This window comes from Nicotiana sylvestris, chromosome 3 (genome assembly GCF_000393655.2).
Source record: "Nicotiana sylvestris chromosome 3, ASM39365v2, whole genome shotgun sequence".
NCBI classification, from domain to species: Eukaryota; Viridiplantae; Streptophyta; class Magnoliopsida; order Solanales; family Solanaceae; genus Nicotiana; species Nicotiana sylvestris.
The window spans coordinates 153,697,967-153,720,851 of record NC_091059.1 but is presented as its reverse complement, the minus strand read 5'-3'; positions in this window follow the sequence as shown (position 1 = coordinate 153,720,851).

Below are 22,885 nucleotides of genomic sequence, written 5' to 3'. Positions count from 1 at the left end.
TAAACCCTAAACTGAACTTTTTTCCATTTAGCCAGCATTAGGGTTTTAAACCCTAAACTGAGCTTTTCCATGCAATCAGCATTAGGGTTTTAAACCCTAAACTGAATTTTTCCTTTAGTCATCATTAGGGTTTTAAACCCTAAACTGAATTTTTCCTTTAGTCAGCATTAGTGTTTTAAACCCTAACTGAACTTTTTTCCATTCAGCCAGCATTAGGGTTTTAAACCCTAAACTGAGCTTTTCCATGCAATCAGCATTAGGGTTTTAAACCCTAAACTGAATTTTTCCTTTAGTCAGCATTAGGGTTTTAAACCCTAAACTGAACTTTTTTCCATTCAGTCAGCATTAGGGTTTTAAACCCTAAACTGAACTTTTCCTTTAGTCAGCATTAGGGTTTTAAAACCCTAAACTGAACTTTTTTCCATTCAGTCAGCATTAGGGTTTTAAACCCTAAACTGAACTTTTCCTTTAGCCAGCATTAGGGTTTTAATCCCTAAACTGAGCTTTTCCATGCAATCAGAATTAGGGTTTTAAACCCTAACTGAACTTTTTTCCATTTAGCCAGCATTAGGGTTTTAAACCCTAAACTGAGTTTTTCCATGCAATCAGCGTTAGGGTTTTAAACCCTAAACTGAACTTCTTCCTTTAGTCAGCATTAGGGTTTTAAACCCTAAACTGAACTTTTTTCCATTTAGCCATCATTAGGGTTTTAAACCCTAAACTGAGCTTTTTCATGCAATCAGCGTTAGGGTTTTAAACCCTAAACTGAACTTCTTCCTTTAGTCAGCATTAGGGTTTTAAACCCTAAACTAAACTTTTTTCCATTCAGCCAGCATTAGGGTTTTAAACCCTAAACTGAGCCTTTCCATGCAATCAGCATTAGGGTTTTAAACCCTAAACTGAACTTTTTTCCATTCAGCCAGCATTAGGGTTTTAAACCCTAAACTGAGCTTTTCCATGCAATCAGCATTAGGGTTTTAAAACCTAAACTGAACTTTTTTCCATTCAGCCAGCATTATGGTTTTAAACCCTAAACTGAGCTTTTCCATGCAATCATCATTAGGGTTTTAAACCCTAAACTGAATTTTTCCTTTAGTCAGCATTAGGGTTTTAAACCCTAAACTGAACTTTTTTCCATTCAGTCAGCATTAGGGTTTTAAACCCTAAACTGAACTTTTCCTTTAGTCAGCATTAGGGTTTTAAAACCCTAAACTGAACTTTTTTCCATTCAGTTAGCATTAGGGTTTTAAACCCTAAACTGAACTTTTCCTTTAGCCAGCATTAGGGTTTTAATCCCTAAACTGAGCTTTTCCATGCAATCAGCATTAGGGTTTTAAACCCTAAACTAAACTTTTTTCCATTTAGCCAGCATTAGGGTTTAAAACCCTAAACTGAGCTTTTCCATGAAATCAGCGTTAGGATTTTAAACCCTAAACTAAACTTCTTCCTTTAGTCAGCATTAGGGTTTTAAACCCTAAACTGAACTTTTTTCCATTTAGCCATCATTAGGGTTTGAAACCCTAAACTGAGCTTTTTCATACAATCAGCGTTAGGGTTATAAACCCTAAGCTGAACTTTTTCCTTTAGTCAGCATTAGGGTTTTAAACCCTAAACTGAACTTTTTTCCATTCAGCCAGCATTAGGGTTTTAAACCCTAAACTGAACTTTTTTCCATTCAGCTAGCATTAGGGTTTTAAACCCTAAACTGAGCTTTTCCATGCAATCAGCGTTAGGGTTTTAAACCCTAAACTGAACTTCTTCCTTTAGTCAGCATTAGGGTTTTAAACCATAAACTGAACTTTTTTCCATTTAGACATCATTAGGTTTTTAAACCCTAAACTGAGCTTTTTCATGCAATCAGCGTTAGGGTTTTAAACCCTAAACTGAACTTTTTTCCATTCAGCCAGCATAAGGGTTTTAAACCCTAAACTGAGCTTTTCCATGCAATCAGCATTAGGGTTTTAAACCCTAAACTGAACTTTTTTCCATTCAGCCAGCATTAGGGTTTTAAACCCTAAACTGAGCTTTTCCATGCAATCAGCATTAGGGTTTTAAACCCTAAACTGAACTTTTTTCCATTCAGCCAGCATTAGGGTTTTAAACCCTAAACTGAGCTTTTCCATGCAATCATCATTAGGGTTTTAAACCCTAAACTGAATTTTTCCTTTAGTCAGCATTAGGGTTTTAAACCCTAACTGAACTTTTTTCCATTCAGCCAGCATTAGGGTTTTAAACCCTAAACTGAGCTTTTCCATGCAATCAGCATTAGGGTTTTAAACCCTAAACTGAATTTTTCCTTTAGTCAGCATTAGGGTTTTAAACCCTAAACTGAACTTTTTTCCATTCAGTCAGCATTAGGGTTTTAAACCCTAAACTGAACTTTTCCTTTAGTCAGCATTAGGGTTTTAAAACCCTAAACTGAACTTTTTTCCATTCAGTCAGCATTAGGGTTTTAAACCCTAAACTGAACTTTTCCTTTAGCCAGTATTAGGGTTTTAAACCCTAAACTAAGATTTTTCATGCAATCAGCATTAGAGTTTTAAACCCTAACTGAACTTTTTTCCATTTAGCCAGCATTAGGGTTTTAAACCCTAAACTGAGTTTTTCCATGCAATCAGCGTTAGGGTTTTAATCCCTAAACTAAACTTCTTCCTTTAGTCAGCATTAGGGTTTTAAACCCTAAACTAAACTTTTTTCCATTTAGACATCATTAGGGTTTTAAACCCTAAACTGAGCTTTTTCATGCAATCAGCGTTAGGGTTTTAAACCCTAAACTGAACTTCTTCCTTTAGTTAGCATTAGGGTTTTAAACCCTAAACTAAACTTTTTTCCATTCAGCTAGCATTAGGGTTTAAAACCCTAAACTGAGCTTTTCCATGCAATCAGCATTAGGGTTTTAAACCCTAAACTGAACTTTTTTCCATTCAGCCAGCATTAGGGTTTTAAACCCTAAACTAAGCTTTTCCATGCAATCAGCATTAGGGTTTTAAAACCTAAACTGAACTTTTTTCCATTCAGCCAGCATTATGGTTTTAAACCCTAACAAAACTTTTTTTCATTCAGCCAGCATTAGGGTTTTAAACCCTAAACTGAGCTTTTCCATGCAATCAGCATTAGGGTTTTATACCCTGAACTGAACTTTTTTCCATTCAGTCAGCATTAGGGTTTTAAACCCTAAACTGAACTTTTCCTTTAGTCAGCATTAGGGTATTAAAACCCTAAACTGAACTTTTTTCCATTCAGTCAGCATTAGGGTTTTAAACCCTAAACTGAACTTTTCCTTTAGCCAGCATTAGGGTTTTAATCCCTAAACTGAGTTTTTCCATGCAATCAGCATTAGGGTTTTAAACCCTAAACTGAACGTTTTTCCATTTAGCCAGCATTAGGGTTTTAAACCCTAAACTGAGCTTTTCCATGCAATCAGCGTTAGGGTTTTAAACCCTAAACTGAACTTCTTCCTTTAGTCAGCATTAGGGTTTTAAACCCTAAACTGAACTTTTTTCCATTTAGCCATCATTAGGGTTTTAAACCCTAAACTGAGCTTTTTCATGCAATCAGCGTTAGGGTTTTAAACCCTAAACTGAACTTCTTCCTTTAGTCAGCATTAGGGTTTTAAACCCTAAACTCAACTTTTTTCCATTCAGCCAGCATTAGGGTTTTAAACCCTAAACTGAGCTTTTCCATGCAATCAGCATTAGGGATTTAAACCCTAAACTGAACTTTTTTCCATTCAGCTAGTATTAGGGTTTTAAACCCTAAACTGAGCTTTTCCATGCAATCAGCATTAGGGTTTTAAACCCTAAACTGAACTTTTTTCCATTCAGCCAGCATTAGAGTTTTAAACCCTAAACTGAGCTTTTCCATGCAATCATCATTAGGGTTTTAAACCCTAAACTGAATTTTTCCTTTAGTCAGCATTAGGGTTTTAAACCCTAACTGAACTTTTTTCCATTCAGCCAGCATTAGGGTTTTAAACCCTAAACTGAGCTTTTCCATGCAATCAGCATTAGGGTTTTAAACCCTAAACTGAATTTTTCCTTTAGTCAGCATTAGGGTTTTAAACCCTAAACTGAACTTTTTTCCATTCATCCAGCATTAGGGTTTTAAACCCTAAACTGAGCTTTTCCATGCAATCAGCATTAGGGTTTTAAACCCTAAACTGAACTTTTCCTTTAGTCAGCATTAGGGTTTTAAAACCCTAAACTGAACTTTTTTCCATTCAGTCAGCATTAGGGTTTTAAACCCTAAACTGAACTTTTCCTTTAGCCAGCATTAGGGTTTTAAACCCTAAACTGAGATTTTCCATGCAATCAGCATTAGGGTTTTAAACCCTAACTGAACTTTTTTCCATTTAGCCAGCATTAGGGTTTTAATTCCTAAACTGAGCTTTTCCATGCAATCAGCGTTAGGGTTTTAAACCCTAAACTGAACTTCTTCCTTTAGTCAGCATTAGGGTTTTAAACCCTAAACTAAACTTTTTTCCATTTAGCCAGCATTAGGGTTTTAAACCCTAAACTGAGCTTTTTCATGCAATCAGCGTTAGGGTTTTAAACCCTAAACTGAACTTCTTCCTTTAGTCAGCATTAGGGTTTTAAACCCTAAACTAAACTTTTTTCCATTCAGCCAGCATTAGGGTTTTAAACCCTAAACTGAGCTTTTCCATGCAATCAGCATTAGGGTTTTAAACCCTAAACTGAACTTTTTTCCATTCAGCCAGCATTAGGGTTTTAAACCCTAAACTAAGCTTTTCCATGCAATCAGCATTAGGGTTTTAAAACCTAAACTGAACTTTTTTCCATTCAACCTGCATTATGGTTTTAAACCCTAAACTGAGCTTTTCCATGCAATCATCATTAGGGTTTTAAACCCTAAACTGAATTTTTCCTTTAGTCAGCATTAGGGTTTTAAACCCTAAACTGAACTTTTTTCCATTCAGTCAGCATTAGGGTTTTAAACCCTAAACTGAACTTTTCCTTTAGTCAGCATTAGGGTTTTAAAACCCTAAACTGAACTTTTTTCCATTCAGTCAGCATTAGGGTTTTAAACCCTAAACTGAACTTTTTTCCATTTAGCCAGCATTAGGGTTTTAAACCCTAAACTGAGCTTTTCCATGCAATCAGCGTTAGGGTTTTAAACCCTAAACTGAACTTCTTCCTTTAGTCAGCATTAGGGTTTTAAACCCTAAACTGAACTTTTTTCCATTTAGCCATCATTAGGGTTTTAAACCCTAAACTGAGCTTTTTCATGCAATCAGCGTTAGGGTTTTAAACCCTAAACTGAACTTCTTCCTTTAGTCAGCATTAGGGTTTTAAACCCTAAACTCAACTTTTTTCCATTCAGCCAGCATTAGGGTTTTAAACCCTAAACTGAGCTTTTCCATGCAATCAGCATTAGGGTTTTAAACCCTAAACTGATCTTTTTTCCATTCAGCTAGCATTAGGGTTTTAAACCCTAAACTGAGCTTTTCCATGCAATCAGTATTAGGGTTTTAAACCCTAAACTGAACTTTTTTCCATTCAGCCAGCATTAGAGTTTTAAACACTAAACTGAGCTTTTCCATGCAATCATTATTAGGGTTTTAAACCCTAAACTGAATTTTTCCTTTAGTCAGCATTAGGGTTTTAAACCCTAACTGAACTTTTTTCCATTCAGCCAGCATTAGGGTTTTAAACCCTAAACTGAGCTTTTCCATGCAATCAGCATTAGTATTTTAAACCCTAAACTGAATTTTTCCTTTAGTCAGCATTAGGGTTTTAAACCCTAAACTGAACTTTTTTCATTCAGCCAGCATTAGGGTTTTAAACCCTAAACTGAGCTTTTTCATGCAATCAGCATTAGGGTTTTAAACCCTAAACTGAACTCTTTCCTTTCAGTCAGCATTAGGGTTTTAAACCCTAACAGAACTTTTTTTCATTCAGCCAGCATTAGGGTTTTAAACCCTAAACTGAGCTTTTCCATGCAATCAGCATTAGGGTTTTAAACCCTAAACTGAACTTTTTCCATTCAGCCAGCATTAGGGTTTTAAACCCTAAACTTTGCTTTTCCATGCAATCAGCATTAGGGTTTTAAACCCTAAACTGAACCTTTTTCCATTCAGCCAGCATTAGGGTTTTAAACCCTAATCTGAGCTTTTCCATGCAATCAGCATTAAGGTTTTAAACCCTAAACTGAACTCTTTCCTTTCAGTTAGCATTAGGGTTTCAAACCCTAAACTGAGCTTTTCCATGCAATCATCATTAGGGTTTTAAACCCTAAACTGAATTTTTCCTTTAGTCAGCATTAGGGTTTTAAACCCTAAACTGAACTTTTTTCCATTCAGTCAGCATTAGGGTTTTAAAACCTAAACTGAACTTTTCCTTTAGTCAGCATTAGGGTTTTAAAACCCTAAATTGAACTTTTTTCCATTCAGTCAGCATTAGGGTTTTAAACCCTAAACTGAACTTTTCCTATAGCCAGCATTAGGGTTTTAATCCCTAAACTGAGCTTTTCCATGCAATCAGCATTAGGGTTTTAAACCCTAAATTGAACTTTTTTCCATTTAGCCAGCATTAGGGTTTTAAACCCTAAACTGAGCTTTTCCATGCAATCAGCGTTAGGGTATTAAACCCTAAACTGAACTTCTTCCTTTAGTCAGCATTAGGGTTTTAAACCCTAAACTGAACTTTTTTCCAATTAGCCAGCATTAGGGTTTTAAACCCTAAACTGAGCTTTTCCATGCAATCAGCGTTAGGGTTTTAAACCCTAAACTGAACTTCTTCCTTTAGTCAGCATTAGGGTTTTAAACCCTAAACTGAACTTTTTTCCATTTAGCCATCATTAGGGTTTTAAACCCTAAACTGAGCTTTTTCATGCAATCAGCGTTAGGGTTTTAAACCCTAAACTGAACTTCTTCCTTTAGTCAGCATTAGGGTTTTAAACCCTGAACTGAACTTTTTTCCATTCAGCCAGCATTAGGGTTTTAAACCCTAAACTGAGCTTTTCCATGCAATCAGCATTAGTGTTTTAAACCCTAAACTGAATTTTTCCTTTAGTCAGCATTAGGGTTTTAAACCCTAAACTGAACTTTTTTTCATTCAGCCAGCATTAGGGTTTTAAACCCTAAACTGAGCTTTTCCATGCAATCAGCATTAGGGTTTTAAACCCTAAACTGAACTCTTTCCTTTCAGTCAGCATTAGGGTTTTAAACCCTAACAGAACTTTTTTCATTCAGCCAGCATTAGGGTTTTAAACCCTAAACTGAGCTTTTCCATGCAATCAGCATTAGGGTTTTAAACCCTAAACTGAACTTTTTCCATTCAGCCAGCATTAGGGTTTTAAACCCTAAACTTTGCTTTTCCATGCAATCAGCATTAGGGTTTTAAACCCTAAACTGAACCTTTTTCCATTCAGCCAGCATTAGGGTTTTAAACCCTAATCTGAGGTTTTCCATGCAATTAGCATTAGGGTTTTAAACCCTAAACTGAACTCTTTCCTTTCAGTTAGCATTAGGGTTTTAAACCCTAAACTGAGCTTTTCCATGCAATCATCATTAGGGTTTTAAACCCTAAACTGAATTTTTCCTTTAGTCAGCATTAGGGTTTTAAACCCTAAACTGAACTTTTTTCCATTCAGTCAGCATTAGGGTTTTAAACCCTAAACTGAACTTTTCCTTTAGTCAGCATTAGGGTTTTAAAACCCTAAACTGAACTTTTTTCCATTCAGTCAGCATTAGGGTTTTAAACCCTAAACTGAACTTTTCCTTTAGCCAGCATTAGGGTTTTAATCCCTAAACTGAGCTTTTCCATGCAATCAGCATTAGGGTTTTAAACCCTAAACTGAACTTTTTTCCATTTAGCCAGCATTAGGGTTTTAAACCCTAAACTGAGCTTTTCCATGCAATCAGCGTTAGGGTATTAAACCCTAAACTGAACTTCTTCCTTTAGTCAGCATTAGGGTTTTAAACCCTAAACTGAACTTTTTTCCATTTAGCCAGCATTAGGGTTTTAAACCCTAAACTGAGCTTTTCCATACAATCAGCGTTAGGGTTTTAAACCCTAAACTGAACTTCTTCCTTTAGTCAGCATTAGGGTTTTAAACCCTAAACTGAACTTTTTTCCATTTAGCCATCATTAGGGTTTTAAACCCTAAACTGAGCTTTTTCATGCAATCAGCGTTAGGGTTTTAAACCCTAAACTGAACTTCTTCCTTTAGTCAGCATTAGGGTTTTAAACCCTGAACTGAACTTTTTTCCATTCAGCCAGCATTAGGGTTTTAAACCCTAAACTGAGCTTTTCCATGCAATCAGCATTAGGGTTTTAAACCCTAAACTGAATTTTTCCTTTAGTCAGCATTAGGGTTTTAAACCCTAAACTGAACTTTTTTTCATTCAGCCAGCATTAGGGTTTTAAACCCTAAACTGAGCTTTTCCATGCAATCAGCATTAGGGTTTTAAACCCTAAACTGAACTTTTTCCATTCAGCCAGCATTAGGGTTTTAAACCCTAAACTTTGCTTTTCCATGCAATCAGCATTAGGGTTTTAAACCCTAAACTGAACCTTTTTCCATTCAGCCAGCATTAGGGTTTTAAACCCTAATCTGAGCTTTTCCATGCAATCAGCATTAGGGTTTTAAACCCTAAACTGAACTCTTTCCTTTCAGTTAGCATTAGGGTTTTAAACCCTAAACTGAGCTTTTCCATGCAATCATCATTAGGGTTTTAAACCCTAAACTGAATTTTTCCTTTAGTCAGCATTAGGGTTTTAAACCCTAAACTGAACTTTTTTCCATTCAGTCAGCATTAGGGTTTTAAACCCTAAACTGAACTTTTCCTTTAGTCAGCATTAGGGTTTTAAAACCCTAAACTGAACTTTTTTCCATTCAGTCAGCATTAGGGTTTTAAACCCTAAACTGAACTTTTCCTTTAGCCAGCATTAGGGTTTTAATCCCTAAACTGAGCTTTTCCATGCAATCAGCATTAGGGTTTTAAATCCTAAACTGAACTTTTTTCCATTTAGCCAGCATTAGGGTTTTAAACCCTAAACTGAGCTTTTCCATGCAATCAGCGTTAGGGTATTAAACCCTAAACTGAACTTCTTCCTTTAGTCAGCATTAGGGTTTTAAACCCTAAACTGAACTTTTTTCCATTTAGCCAGCATTAGGGTTTTAAACCCTAAACTGAGCTTTTCCATGCAATCAGCGTTAGGGTTTTAAACCCTAAACTGAACTTCTTCCTTTAGTCAGCATTAGGGTTTTAAACCCTAAACTGAACTTTTTTCCATTTAGCCATCATTAGGGTTTTAAACCCTAAACTGAGCTTTTTCATGCAATCAGCGTTAGGGTTTTAAACCCTAAACTGAACTTCTTCCTTTAGTCAGCATTAGGGTTTTAAACCCTGAACTGAACTTTTTTCCATTCAGCCAGCATTAGGGTTTTAAACCCTAAACTGAGCTTTTCCATGCAATCAGCATTAGGATTTTAAACCCTAAACTGAACTTTTTTCCATTCAGCTAGCATTAGGGTTTTAAACCCTAAACTGAGCTTTTCCATGCAATCAGCATTAGGGTTTTAAACCCTAAACTGAACTTTTTTCCATTCAGCCACCATTAGAGTTTTAAACCCTAAACTGAGCTTTTCCATGCAATCATCATTAGGGTTTTAAACCCTAAACTGAATTTTTCCTTTAGTCATCATTAGGGTTTTAAACCCTAACTGAACTTTTTTCCATTCAGCCAGCATTAGGGTTTTAAACCCTAAACTGAGCTTTTCCATGCAATCAGCATTAGGGTTTTAAACCCTAAACTGAATTTTTCTTTTAGTCAGCATTAGGGTTTTAAACCCTTAACTGAACTTTTTTCCATTCAGCCAGCATTAGGGTTTTAAACCCTAAACTGAGCTTTTCCATGCAATCAGCATTAGTATTTTAAACCCTAAACTGAATTTTTCCTTTAGTCAGCATTAGGGTTTTAAACCCTAAACTGAACTTTTTTCATTCAGCCAGCATTAGGGTTTTAAACCCTAAACTGAGCTTTTTCATGCAATCAGCATTAGGGTTTTAAACCCTAAACTGAATTTTTCCTTTAGTCAGCATTAGGGTTTTAAACCCTAAACTGAACTTTTTTTCATTCAGCCAGCATTAGGGTTTTAAACCCTAAACTGAGCTTTTCCATGCAATCAGCATTAGGGTTTTAAACCCTAAACTGAACTTTTTCCATTCAGCCAGCATTAGGGTTTTAAACCCTAAACTTTGCTTTTCCATGCAATCAGCATTAGGGTTTTAAACCCTAAACTGAACCTTTTTCCATTCAGCCATCATTAGGGTTTTAAACCCTAATCTGAGCTTTTCCATGCAATCAGCATTAAGGTTTTAAACCCTAAACTGAACTCTTTCCTTTCAGTTAGCATTAGGGTTTCAAACCCTAAACTGAGCTTTTCCATGCAATCATCATTAGGGTTTTAAACCCTAAACTGAATTTTTCCTTTAGTCAGCATTAGGGTTTTAAACCCTAAACTGAACTTTTTTCCATTCAGTCAGCATTAGGGTTTTAAAACCTAAACTGAACTTTTCCTTTAGTCAGCATTAGGGTTTTAAAACCCTAAATTGAACTTTTTTCCATTCAGTCAGCATTAGGGTTTTAAACCCTAAACTGAACTTTTCCTTTAGCCAGCATTAGGGTTTTAATCCCTAAACTGAGCTTTTCCATGCAATCAGCATTAGGGTTTTAAACCCTAAATTGAACTTTTTTCCATTTAGCCAGCATTAGGGTTTTAAACCCTAAACTGAGCTTTTCCATGCAATCAGCGTTAGGGTATTAAACCCTAAACTGAACTTCTTCCTTTAGTCAGCATTAGGGTTTTAAACCCTAAACTGAACTTTTTTCCATTTAGCCAGCATTAGGGTTTTAAACCCTAAACTGAGCTTTTCCATGCAATCAGCGTTAGGGTTTTAAACCCTAAACTGAACTTCTTCCTTTAGTCAGCATTAGGGTTTTAAACCCTAAACTGAACTTTTTTCCATTTAGCCATCATTAGGGTTTTAAACCCTAAACTGAGCTTTTTCATGCAATCAGCGTTAGGGTTTTAAACCCTAAACTGAACTTCTTCCTTTAGTCAGCATTAGGGTTTTAAACCCTGAACTGAACTTTTTTCCATTCAGCCAGCATTAGGGTTTTAAACCCTAAACTGAGTTTTTCCATGCAATCAGCATTAGTATTTTAAACCCTAAACTGAATTTTTCCTTTAGTCAGCATTAGGGTTTTAAACCCTAAACTGAACTTTTTTTCATTCAGCCAGCATTAGGGTTTTAAACCCTAAACTGAGCTTTTCCATGCAATCAGCATTAGGGTTTTAAACCCTAAACTGAACTCTTTCCTTTCAGTCAGCATTAGGGTTTTAAACCCTAACAGAACTTTTTTTCATTCAGCCAGCATTAGGGTTTTAAACCCTAAACTGAGCTTTTCCATGCAATCAGCATTAGGGTTTTAAACCCTAAACTGAACTTTTTCCATTCAGCCAGCATTAGGGTTTTAAACCCTAAACTTTGCTTTTCCATGCAATCAGCATTAGGGTTTTAAACCCTAAACTGAACCTTTTTCCATTCAGCCAGCATTAGGGTTTTAAACCCTAATCTGAGGTTTTCCATGCAATCAGCATTAGGGTTTTAAACCCTAAACTGAACTCTTTCCTTTCAGTTAGCATTAGGGTTTTAAACCCTAAACTGAGCTTTTCCATGCAATCATCATTAGGGTTTTAAACCCTAAACTGAATTTTTCCTTTAGTCAGCATTAGGGTTTTAAACCCTAAACTGAACTTTTTTCCATTCAGTCAGCATTAGGGTTTTAAACCCTAAACTGAACTTTTCCTTTAGTCAGCATTAGGGTTTTAAAACCCTAAACTGAACTTTTTTCCATTCAGTCAGCATTAGGGTTTTAAACCCTAAACTGAACTTTTCCTTTAGCCAGCATTAGGGTTTTAATCCCTAAACTGAGCTTTTCCATGCAATCAGCATTAGGGTTTTAAACCCTAAACTGAACTTTTTTCCATTTAGCCAGCATTAGGGTTTTAAACCCTAAACTGAGCTTTTCCATGCAATCAGCGTTAGGGTATTAAACCCTAAACTGAACTTCTTCCTTTAGTCAGCATTAGGGTTTTAAACCCTAAACTGAACTTTTTTCCATTTAGCCAGCATTAGGGTTTTAAACCCTAAACTGAGCTTTTCCATGCAATCAGCGTTAGGGTTTTAAACCCTAAACTGAACTTCTTCCTTTAGTCAGCATTAGGGTTTTAAACCCTAAACTGAACTTTTTTCCATTTAGCCATCATTAGGGTTTTAAACCCTAAACTGAGCTTTTTCATGCAATCAGCGTTAGGGTTTTAAACCCTAAACTGAACTTCTTCCTTTAGTCAGCATTAGGGTTTTAAACCCTGAACTGAACTTTTTTCCATTCAGCCAGCATTAGGGTTTTAAACCCTAAACTGAGCTTTTCCATGCAATCAGCATTAGGGTTTTAAACCCTAAACTGAATTTTTCCTTTAGTCAGCATTAGGGTTTTAAACCCTAAACTGAACTTTTTTTCATTCAGCCAGCATTAGGGTTTTAAACCCTAAACTGAGCTTTTCCATGCAATCAGCATTAGGGTTTTAAACCCTAAACTGAACTCTTTCCTTTCAGTCAGCATTAGGGTTTTAAACCCTAACAGAACTTTTTTTCATTCAGCCAGCATTAGGGTTTTAAACCCTAAACTGAGCTTTTCCATGCAATCAGCATTAGGGTTTTAAACCCTAAACTGAACTTTTTCCATTCAGCCAGCATTAGGGTTTTAAACCCTAAACTTTGCTTTTCCATGCAATCAGCATTAGGGTTTTAAACCCTAAACTGAACCTTTTTCCATTCAGCCAGCATTAGGGTTTTAAACCCTAATCTGAGCTTTTCCATGCAATCAGCATTAGGGTTTTAAACCCTAAACTGAACTCTTTCCTTTCAGTTAGCATTAGGGTTTTAAACCCTAAACTGAGCTTTTCCATGCAATCATCATTAGGGTTTTAAACCCTAAACTGAATTTTTCCTTTAGTCAGCATTAGGGTTTTAAACCCTAAACTGAACTTTTTTCCATTCAGTCAGCATTAGGGTTTTAAACCCTAAACTGAACTTTTCCTTTAGTCAGCATTAGGGTTTTAAAACCCTAAACTGAACTTTTTTCCATTCAGTCAGCATTAGGGTTTTAAACCCTAAACTGAACTTTTCCTTTAGCCAGCATTAGGGTTTTAATCCCTAAACTGAGCTTTTCCATGCAATCAGCATTAGGGTTTTAAATCCTAAACTGAACTTTTTTCCATTTAGCCAGCATTAGGGTTTTAAACCCTAAACTGAGCTTTTCCATGCAATCAGCGTTAGGGTATTAAACCCTAAACTGAACTTCTTCCTTTAGTCAGCATTAGGGTTTTAAACCCTAAACTGAACTTTTTTCCATTTAGCCAGCATTAGGGTTTTAAACCCTAAACTGAGCTTTTCCATGCAATCAGCGTTAGGGTTTTAAACCCTAAACTGAACTTCTTCCTTTAGTCAGCATTAGGGTTTTAAACCCTAAACTGAACTTTTTTCCATTTAGCCATCATTAGGGTTTTAAACCCTAAACTGAGCTTTTTCATGCAATCAGTGTTAGGGTTTTAAACCCTAAACTGAACTTCTTCCTTTAGTCAGCATTAGGGTTTTAAACCCTGAACTGAACTTTTTTCCATTCAGCCAGCATTAGGGTTTTAAACCCTAAACTGAGCTTTTCCATGCAATCAGCATTAGGATTTTAAACCCTAAACTGAACTTTTTTCCATTCAGCTAGCATTAGGGTTTTAAACCCTAAACTGAGCTTTTCCATGCAATCAGCATTAGGGTTTTAAACCCTAAACTGAACTTTTTTCCATTCAGCCACCATTAGAGTTTTAAACCCTAAACTGAGCTTTTCCATGCAATCATCATTAGGGTTTTAAACCCTAAACTGAATTTTTCCTTTAGTCAGCATTAGGGTTTTAAACCCTAACTGAACTTTTTTCCATTCAGCCAGCATTAGGGTTTTAAACCCTAAATTGAGCTTTTCCATGCAATCAGCATTAGGGTTTTAAACCCTAAACTGAACTTTTTTTCATTCAGCCAGCATTAGGGTTTTAAACCCTAAACTGAGCTTTTCCATGCAATCAGCATTAGGGTTTTAAACCCTAAACTGAACTCTTTCCTTTCAGTCAGCATTAGGGTTTTAAACCCTAACAGAACTTTTTTTCATTCAGCCAGCATTAGGGTTTTAAACCCTAAACTGAGCTTTTCCATGCAATCAGCATTAGGGTTTTAAACCCTAAACTGAACTTTTTCCATTCAGCCAGCATTAGGGTTTTAAACCCTAAACTTTGCTTTTCCATGCAATCAGCATTAGGGTTTTAAACCCTAAACTGAACCTTTTTCCATTCAGCCAGCATTAGGGTTTTAAACCCTAATCTGAGCTTTTCCATGCAATCAGCATTAGGGTTTTAAACCCTAAACTGAACTCTTTCCTTTCAGTTAGCATTAGGGTTTTAAACCCTAAACTGAGCTTTTCCATGCAATCATCATTAGGGTTTTAAACCCTAAACTGAATTTTTCCTTTAGTCAGCATTAGGGTTTTAAACCCTAAACTGAACTTTTTTCCATTCAGTCAGCATTAGGGTTTTAAACCCTAAACTGAACTTTTCCTTTAGTCAGCATTAGGGTTTTAAAACCCTAAACTGAACTTTTTTCCATTCAGTCAGCATTAGGGTTTTAAACCCTAAACTGAACTTTTCCTTTAGCCAGCATTAGGGTTTTAATCCCTAAACTGAGCTTTTCCATGCAATCAGCATTAGGGTTTTAAATCCTAAACTGAACTTTTTTCCATTTAGCCAGCATTAGGGTTTTAAACCCTAAACTGAGCTTTTCCATGCAATCAGCGTTAGGGTATTAAACCCTAAACTGAACTTCTTCCTTTAGTCAGCATTAGGGTTTTAAACCCTAAACTGAACTTTTTTCCATTTAGCCAGCATTAGGGTTTTAAACCCTAAACTGAGCTTTTCCATGCAATCAGCGTTAGGGTTTTAAACCCTAAACTGAACTTCTTCCTTTAGTCAGCATTAGGGTTTTAAACCCTAAACTGAACTTTTTTCCATTTAGCCATCATTAGGGTTTTAAACCCTAAACTGAGCTTTTTCATGCAATCAGTGTTAGGGTTTTAAACCCTAAACTGAACTTCTTCCTTTAGTCAGCATTAGGGTTTTAAACCCTGAACTGAACTTTTTTCCATTCAGCCAGCATTAGGGTTTTAAACCCTAAACTGAGCTTTTCCATGCAATCAGCATTAGGATTTTAAACCCTAAACTGAACTTTTTTCCATTCAGCTAGCATTAGGGTTTTAAACCCTAAACTGAGCTTTTCCATGCAATCAGCATTAGGGTTTTAAACCCTAAACTGAACTTTTTTCCATTCAGCCACCATTAGAGTTTTAAACCCTAAACTGAGCTTTTCCATGCAATCATCATTAGGGTTTTAAACCCTAAACTGAATTTTTCCTTTAGTCAGCATTAGGGTTTTAAACCCTAACTGAACTTTTTTCCATTCAGCCAGCATTAGGGTTTTAAACCCTAAACTGAGCTTTTCCATGCAATCAGCATTAGGGTTTTAAACCCTAAACTGAATTTTTCTTTTAGTCAGCATTAGGGTTTTAAACCCTAACTGAACTTTTTTCCATTCAGCCAGCATTAGGGTTTTAAACCCTAAACTGAGCTTTTCCATGCAATCAGCATTAGGGTTTTAAACCCTAAACTGAACTCTTTCCTTTCAGTCAGCATTAGGGTTTTAAACCCTAACAGAACTTTTTTTCATTCAGCCAGCATTAGGGTTTTAAACCCTAAACTGAGCTTTTCCATGCAATCAGCATTAGGGTTTTAAACCCTAAACTGAACTTTTTCCATTCAGCCAGCATTAGGGTTTTAAACCCTAAACTTTGCTTTTCGATGCAATCAGCATTAGAGTTTTAAACCCTAAACTGAACTTTTTTCCATTCAGCCAGCATTAGGGTTTTAAACCCTAATCTGAGCTTTTCTATGCAATCAACATTAGGGTTTTAAACCCTAAACTAAACTCTTTCCTTTCAGTTAGCATTAGGGTTTTAAACCCTAAACTGAGCTTTTCCATGCAATCATCATTAGGGTTTTAAACCCTAAACTGAATTTTTCCTTTAGTCAGCATTAGGGTTTTAAACCCTAAACTGAACTTTTTTCCATTCAGTCAGCATTAGGGTTTTAAACCCTAAACTGAACTTTTCCTTTAGTCAGCATTAGGGTTTTAAAACCCTAAACTGAACTTTTTTCCATTCAGTCAGCATTAGGGTTTTAAACCCTAAACTGAACTTTTCCTTTAGCCAGCATTAGGGTTTTAATCCCTAAACTGAGCTTTTCCATGCAATCAGCATTAGGGTTTTAAACCCTAAACTGAACTTTTTTCCATTTAGCCAGCATTAGGGTTTTAAACCCTAAACTGAGCTTTTCCATGCAATCAGCGTTAGGGTTTTAAACCCTAATCTAAACTTCTTCCTTTAGTCAGCATTAGGGTTTTAAACCCTAAACTGAACTTTTTTCCATTTAGCCATCATTAGGGTTTTAAACCCTAAACTGAGCTTTTTCATGCAATCAGCGTTAGGGTTTTAAACCCTAAACTGAACTTCTTCCTTTAGTCAGCATTAGGGTTTTAAACCCTAAACTGAACTTTTTTCCATTCAGCCAGCATTAGGGTTTTAAACCCTAAACTGAGCTTTTCCATGCAATCAGCATTAGGGTTTTAAACCCTAAACTGAACTTTTTTCCATTCAGCTAGCATTAGGGTTTTAAACCCTAAACTGAGCTTTTCCATGGCAATCAGCATTAGGGTTTTAAACCCTAAACTGAACTTTTTTCCATTCAGCCAGCATTAGAGTTTTAAACCCTAAACTGAGCTTTTCCATGCAATCATCATTAGGGTTTTAACCCTAAACTGAATTTTTCCTTTAGTCAGCATTAGGGTTTTAAACCCTAACTGAACTTTTTTCCATTCAGCCAGCATTAGGGTTTTAAACCCTAAACTGAGCTTTTCCATGCAATCAGCATTAGGGTTTTAAACCCTAAACTGAACTCTTTCCTTTCAGTTAGCATTAGGGTTTTAAACCCTAAACTGAACTTTTCCTTTAGTCAGCATTAGAGTTTTAAACCCTAAACTGAGCTTTTCCATGCAATCATCATTAGGGTTTTAACCCTAAACTGAGCTTTTCCATGCAATCAGCATTAGGGTTTTAAACCCGAAATTGAACTTTTTTCCATTCAGCCAGCATTAGGGTTTTAAACCCTAAACTGAGCTTTTCCATGCAATTAGCATTAGAGTTTTAAACCCTAAACTGAACTCTTTCCTTTCAGTCAGCATTAGGGTTTTAAACCATAACAGAACTTTTTTTCATTCAGCCAGCATTAGGGTTTTAAACCCTAAACTGAGCTTTTCCATGCAATCAGCATTAGGGTTCTAAACCCTAAACTGAACTTTCTCCATTCAGCCAGCATTAGGGTTTTAAACCCTAAACTTTGCTTTTCCATGCAATCAGCATTAGGGTTTTAAACCTTAAACTGAACTTTTTTCCATTCAGCCAGCATTAGGGTTTTAAACCCTAATATGAGCTTTTCCATGCAATCAGCATTAGGGTTTTAAACCCTAAACTGAACTCTTTCCTTTCAGTTAGCATTAGGGTTTTAAACCCTAAACTGAACTTTTCCTTTAGTCAGCATTAGGGTTTTAAACCCTAAACTGAACTTTTTCCTGTAGTCAGCATTAGGGTTTTAAACCCTAAACTGAACTTTTTTCCATTCAGCCAGCATTAGGGTTTTAAACCCTAAACTAAGCTTTTCCATGCAATCATCATTAGGGTTTTAAACCCTAAACTGAATTTTTCCTTTAGTCAGCATTAGGGTTTTAAACCCTAAACTGAACTTTTTTCCATTCAGTCAGCATTAGGGTTTTAAAACCTAAACTGAACTTTTTCCTTTAATCAGCATTAGGGTTTTAAACCCTAACTGAACTTTTTTCCATTCAGCCAGCATTAGGGTTTTAAACCCTAAACTGAGCTTTTCCGTGCAGTCAGCATTAGGGTTTTAAACCCTAAACTGAGCTTTTCCATGCAATCAGCATTAGGGTTTTAAACCCTAAACTGAGCTTTTCCATGCAATCAGCATTAGGGTTTTAAACCCTAAACTGAACTCTTTCCTTTCAGTCAGCATTAGGGTTTTAAACCCTAAACTGAACTTTTTTCCATTCAGTCAGCATTAGGGTTTTAAACCCTAAACCTGAACTTTTCCTTTAGTCAGCATTAGGGTTTTAAAACCCTAAACTGAACTTTTTTCCATTCAGTCAGCATTAGGGTTTTAAACCCTAAACTGAACTTTTCCTTTAGCCAGCATTAGGGTTTTAAACCCTAAACTGAGCTTTTCCATGCAATCAGCATTAGGGTTTTAAACCCTAAACTGAACTTTTTCCATTTAGCCAGCATTAGGGTTTTAAACCCTAAACTGAGCTTTTCCATGCAATCAGTGTTAGGGTTTTAAACCCTAAACTGAACTTCTTCCTTTAGTCAGCATTAGGGTTTTAAACGCTAAACTGAACTTTTTTCCATTTAGCCATCATTAGGGTTTTAAACCCTAAACTGAGCTTTTTCATGCAATCAGCGTTAGGGTTTTAAACCCTAAACTGAACTTCTTCCTTTAGTCAGCATTAGGGTTTTAAACCCTAAACTAAACTTTTTTCCATTCAGCCAGCATTAGGGTTTTAAACCCTAAATTGAGCTTTTCCATGCAATCAGCATTAGGGTTTTATACCCTGAACTGAACTTTTTTCCATTCAGCCAGCATTAGGGTTTTAAACCCTAAACTGAGCTTTTCCATGCAATTAGCATTAGGGTTTTATACCCTAAACTGAACTTTTTTCCATTCAGCCAACATTATGGTTTTAAACCCTAAACTGAGCTTTTCCATGCAATCATCATTAGGGTTTTAAACCCTAAACTGAATTTTTCCTTTAGTCAGCATTAGGGTTTTAAACCCTAAACTGAACTTTTTCCATTCAGTCAGCATTAGGGTTTTAAACCCTAAACTGAACTTTTCCTTTAGCCAGCATTAGGGTTTTAAACCCTAAACTGAGCTTTTCCATGCAATCAGCATTAGGGTTTTAAACCCTAAACTGAACTTTTTTCCATTCAGCCAGCATTAGAGTTTTAAACCCTAAACTGAGCTTTTCCATGCAATCATCATTAGGGTTTTAACCCTAAACTGAATTTTTCCTTTAGTCAGCATTAGGGTTTTAAACCCGAAACTGAACTTTTTTCCATTCAGCCAGCATTAGGGTTTTAAACCCTAAACTGAGCTTTTCCATGCAATCAGCATTAGGGTTTTAAACCCTAAACTGAGCTTTTCCATGCAATCAGCATTAGGGTTTTAAACCCTAAACTGAATTTTTCCTTTAGTCAGCATTAGGGTTTTAAACCCTAACTGAACTTTTTTCCATTCAGCCAGCATTAGGGTTTTAAACCCTAAACTGAGCTTTTCCATGCAATCAGCATTAGTATTTTAAACCCTAAACTGAATTTTTCCTTTAGTCAGCATTAGGGTTTTAAACCCTAAACTGAACTTTTTTCATTCAGCCAGCATTAGGGTTTTAAACCCTAAACTGAGCTTTTTCATGCAATCAGCATTAGGGTTTTAAACCCTAAACTGAATTTTTCCTTTAGTCAGCATTAGGGTTTTAAACCCTAAACTGAACTTTTTTTCATTCAGCCAGCATTAGGGTTTTAAACCCTAAACTGAGCTTTTCCATGCAATCAGCATTAGGGTTTTAAACCCTAAACTGAACTTTTTCCATTCAGCCAGCATTAGGGTTTTAAACCCTAAACTTTGCTTTTCCATGCAATCAGCATTAGGGTTTTAAACCCTAAACTGAACCTTTTTCCATTCAGCCATCATTAGGGTTTTAAACCCTAATCTGAGCTTTTCCATGCAATCAGCATTAAGGTTTTAAACCCTAAACTGAACTCTTTCCTTTCAGTTAGCATTAGGGTTTCAAACCCTAAACTGAGCTTTTCCATGCAATCATCATTAGGGTTTTAAACCCTAAACTGAATTTTTCCTTTAGTCAGCATTAGGGTTTTAAACCCTAAACTGAACTTTTTCCATTCAGTCAGCATTAGGGTTTTAAAACCTAAACTGAACTTTTCCTTTAGTCAGCATTAGGGTTTTAAAACCCTAAATTGAACTTTTTTCCATTCAGTCAGCATTAGGGTTTTAAACCCTAAACTGAACTTTTCCTTTAGCCAGCATTAGGGTTTTAATCCCTAAACTGAGCTTTTCCATGCAATCAGCATTAGGGTTTTAAACCCTAAATTGAACTTTTTTCCATTTAGCCAGCATTAGGGTTTTAAACCCTAAACTGAGCTTTTCCATGCAATCAGCGTTAGGGTATTAAACCCTAAACTGAACTTCTTCCTTTAGTCAGCATTAGGGTTTTAAACCCTAAACTGAACTTTTTTCCATTTAGCCAGCATTAGGGTTTTAAACCCTAAACTGAGCTTTTCCATGCAATCAGCGTTAGGGTTTTAAACCCTAAACTGAACTTCTTCCTTTAGTCAGCATTAGGGTTTTAAACCCTAAACTGAACTTTTTTCCATTTAGCCATCATTAGGGTTTTAAACCCTAAACTGAGCTTTTTCATGCAATCAGCGTTAGGGTTTTAAACCCTAAACTGAACTTCTTCCTTTAGTCAGCATTAGGGTTTTAAACCCTGAACTGAACTTTTTTCCATTCAGCCAGCATTAGGGTTTTAAACCCTAAACTGAGTTTTTCCATGCAATCAGCATTAGTATTTTAAACCCTAAACTGAATTTTTCCTTTAGTCAGCATTAGGGTTTTAAACCCTAAACTGAACTTTTTTTCATTCAGCCAGCATTAGGGTTTTAAACCCTAAACTGAGCTTTTCCATGCAATCAGCATTAGGGTTTTAAACCCTAAACTGAACTCTTTCCTTTCAGTCAGCATTAGGGTTTTAAACCCTAACAGAACTTTTTTCATTCAGCCAGCATTAGGGTTTTAAACCCTAAACTGAGCTTTTCCATGCAATCAGCATTAGGGTTTTAAACCCTAAACTGAACTTTTTCCATTCAGCCAGCATTAGGGTTTTAAACCCTAAACTTTGCTTTTCCATGCAATCAGCATTAGGGTTTTAAACCCTAAACTGAACCTTTTTCCATTCAGCCAGCATTAGGGTTTTAAACCCTAATCTGAGGCTTTTCCATGCAATCAGCATTAGGGTTTTAAACCCTAAACTGAACTCTTTCCTTTCAGTTAGCATTAGGGTTTTAAACCCTAAACTGAGCTTTTCCATGCAATCATCATTAGGGTTTTAAACCCTAAACTGAATTTTTCCTTTAGTCAGCATTAGGGTTTTAAACCCTAAACTGAACTTTTTTCCATTCAGTCAGCATTAGGGTTTTAAACCCTAAACTGAACTTTTCCTTTAGTCAGCATTAGGGTTTTAAAACCCTAAACTGAACTTTTTTCCATTCAGTCAGCATTAGGGTTTTAAACCCTAAACTGAACTTTTCCTTTAGCCAGCATTAGGGTTTTAATCCCTAAACTGAGCTTTTCCATGCAATCAGCATTAGGGTTTTAAACCCTAAACTGAACTTTTTTCCATTTAGCCAGCATTAGGGTTTTAAACCCTAAACTGAGCTTTTCCATGCAATCAGCGTTAGGGTATTAAACCCTAAACTGAACTTCTTCCTTTAGTCAGCATTAGGGTTTTAAACCCTAAACTGAACTTTTTTCCATTTAGCCAGCATTAGGGTTTTAAACCCTAAACTGAGCTTTTCCATGCAATCAGCGTTAGGGTTTTAAACCCTAAACTGAACTTCTTCCTTTAGTCAGCATTAGGGTTTTAAACCCTAAACTGAACTTTTTTCCATTTAGCCATCATTAGGGTTTTAAACCCTAAACTGAGCTTTTTCATGCAATCAGCGTTAGGGTTTTAAACCCTAAACTGAACTTCTTCCTTTAGTCAGCATTAGGGTTTTAAACCCTGAACTGAACTTTTTTCCATTCAGCCAGCATTAGGGTTTTAAACCCTAAACTGAGCTTTTCCATGCAATCAGCATTAGGATTTTAAACCCTAAACTGAATTTTTCCTTTAGTCAGCATTAGGGTTTTAAACCCTAAACTGAACTTTTTTCATTCAGCCAGCATTAGGGTTTTAAACCCTAAACTGAGCTTTTCCATGCAATCAGCATTAGGGTTTTAAACCCTAAACTGAACTCTTTCCTTTCAGTCAGCATTAGGGTTTTAAACCCTAACAGAACTTTTTTTCATTCAGCCAGCATTAGGGTTTTAAACCCTAAACTGAGCTTTTCCATGCAATCAGCATTAGGGTTTTAAACCCTAAACTGAACTTTTTCCATTCAGCCAGCATTAGGGTTTTAAACCCTAAACTTTGCTTTTCCATGCAATCAGCATTAGGGTTTTAAACCCTAAACTGAACCTTTTTCCATTCAGCCAGCATTAGGGTTTTAAACCCTAATCTGAGCTTTTCCATGCAATCAGCATTAGGGTTTTAAACCCTAAACTGAACTCTTTCCTTTCAGTTAGCATTAGGGTTTTAAACCCTAAACTGAGCTTTTCCATGCAATCATCATTAGGGTTTTAAACCCTAAACTGAATTTTTCCTTTAGTCAGCATTAGGGTTTTAAACCCTAAACTGAACTTTTTTCCATTCAGTCAGCATTAGGGTTTTAAACCCTAAACTGAACTTTTCCTTTAGTCAGCATTAGGGTTTTAAAACCCTAAACTGAACTTTTTTCCA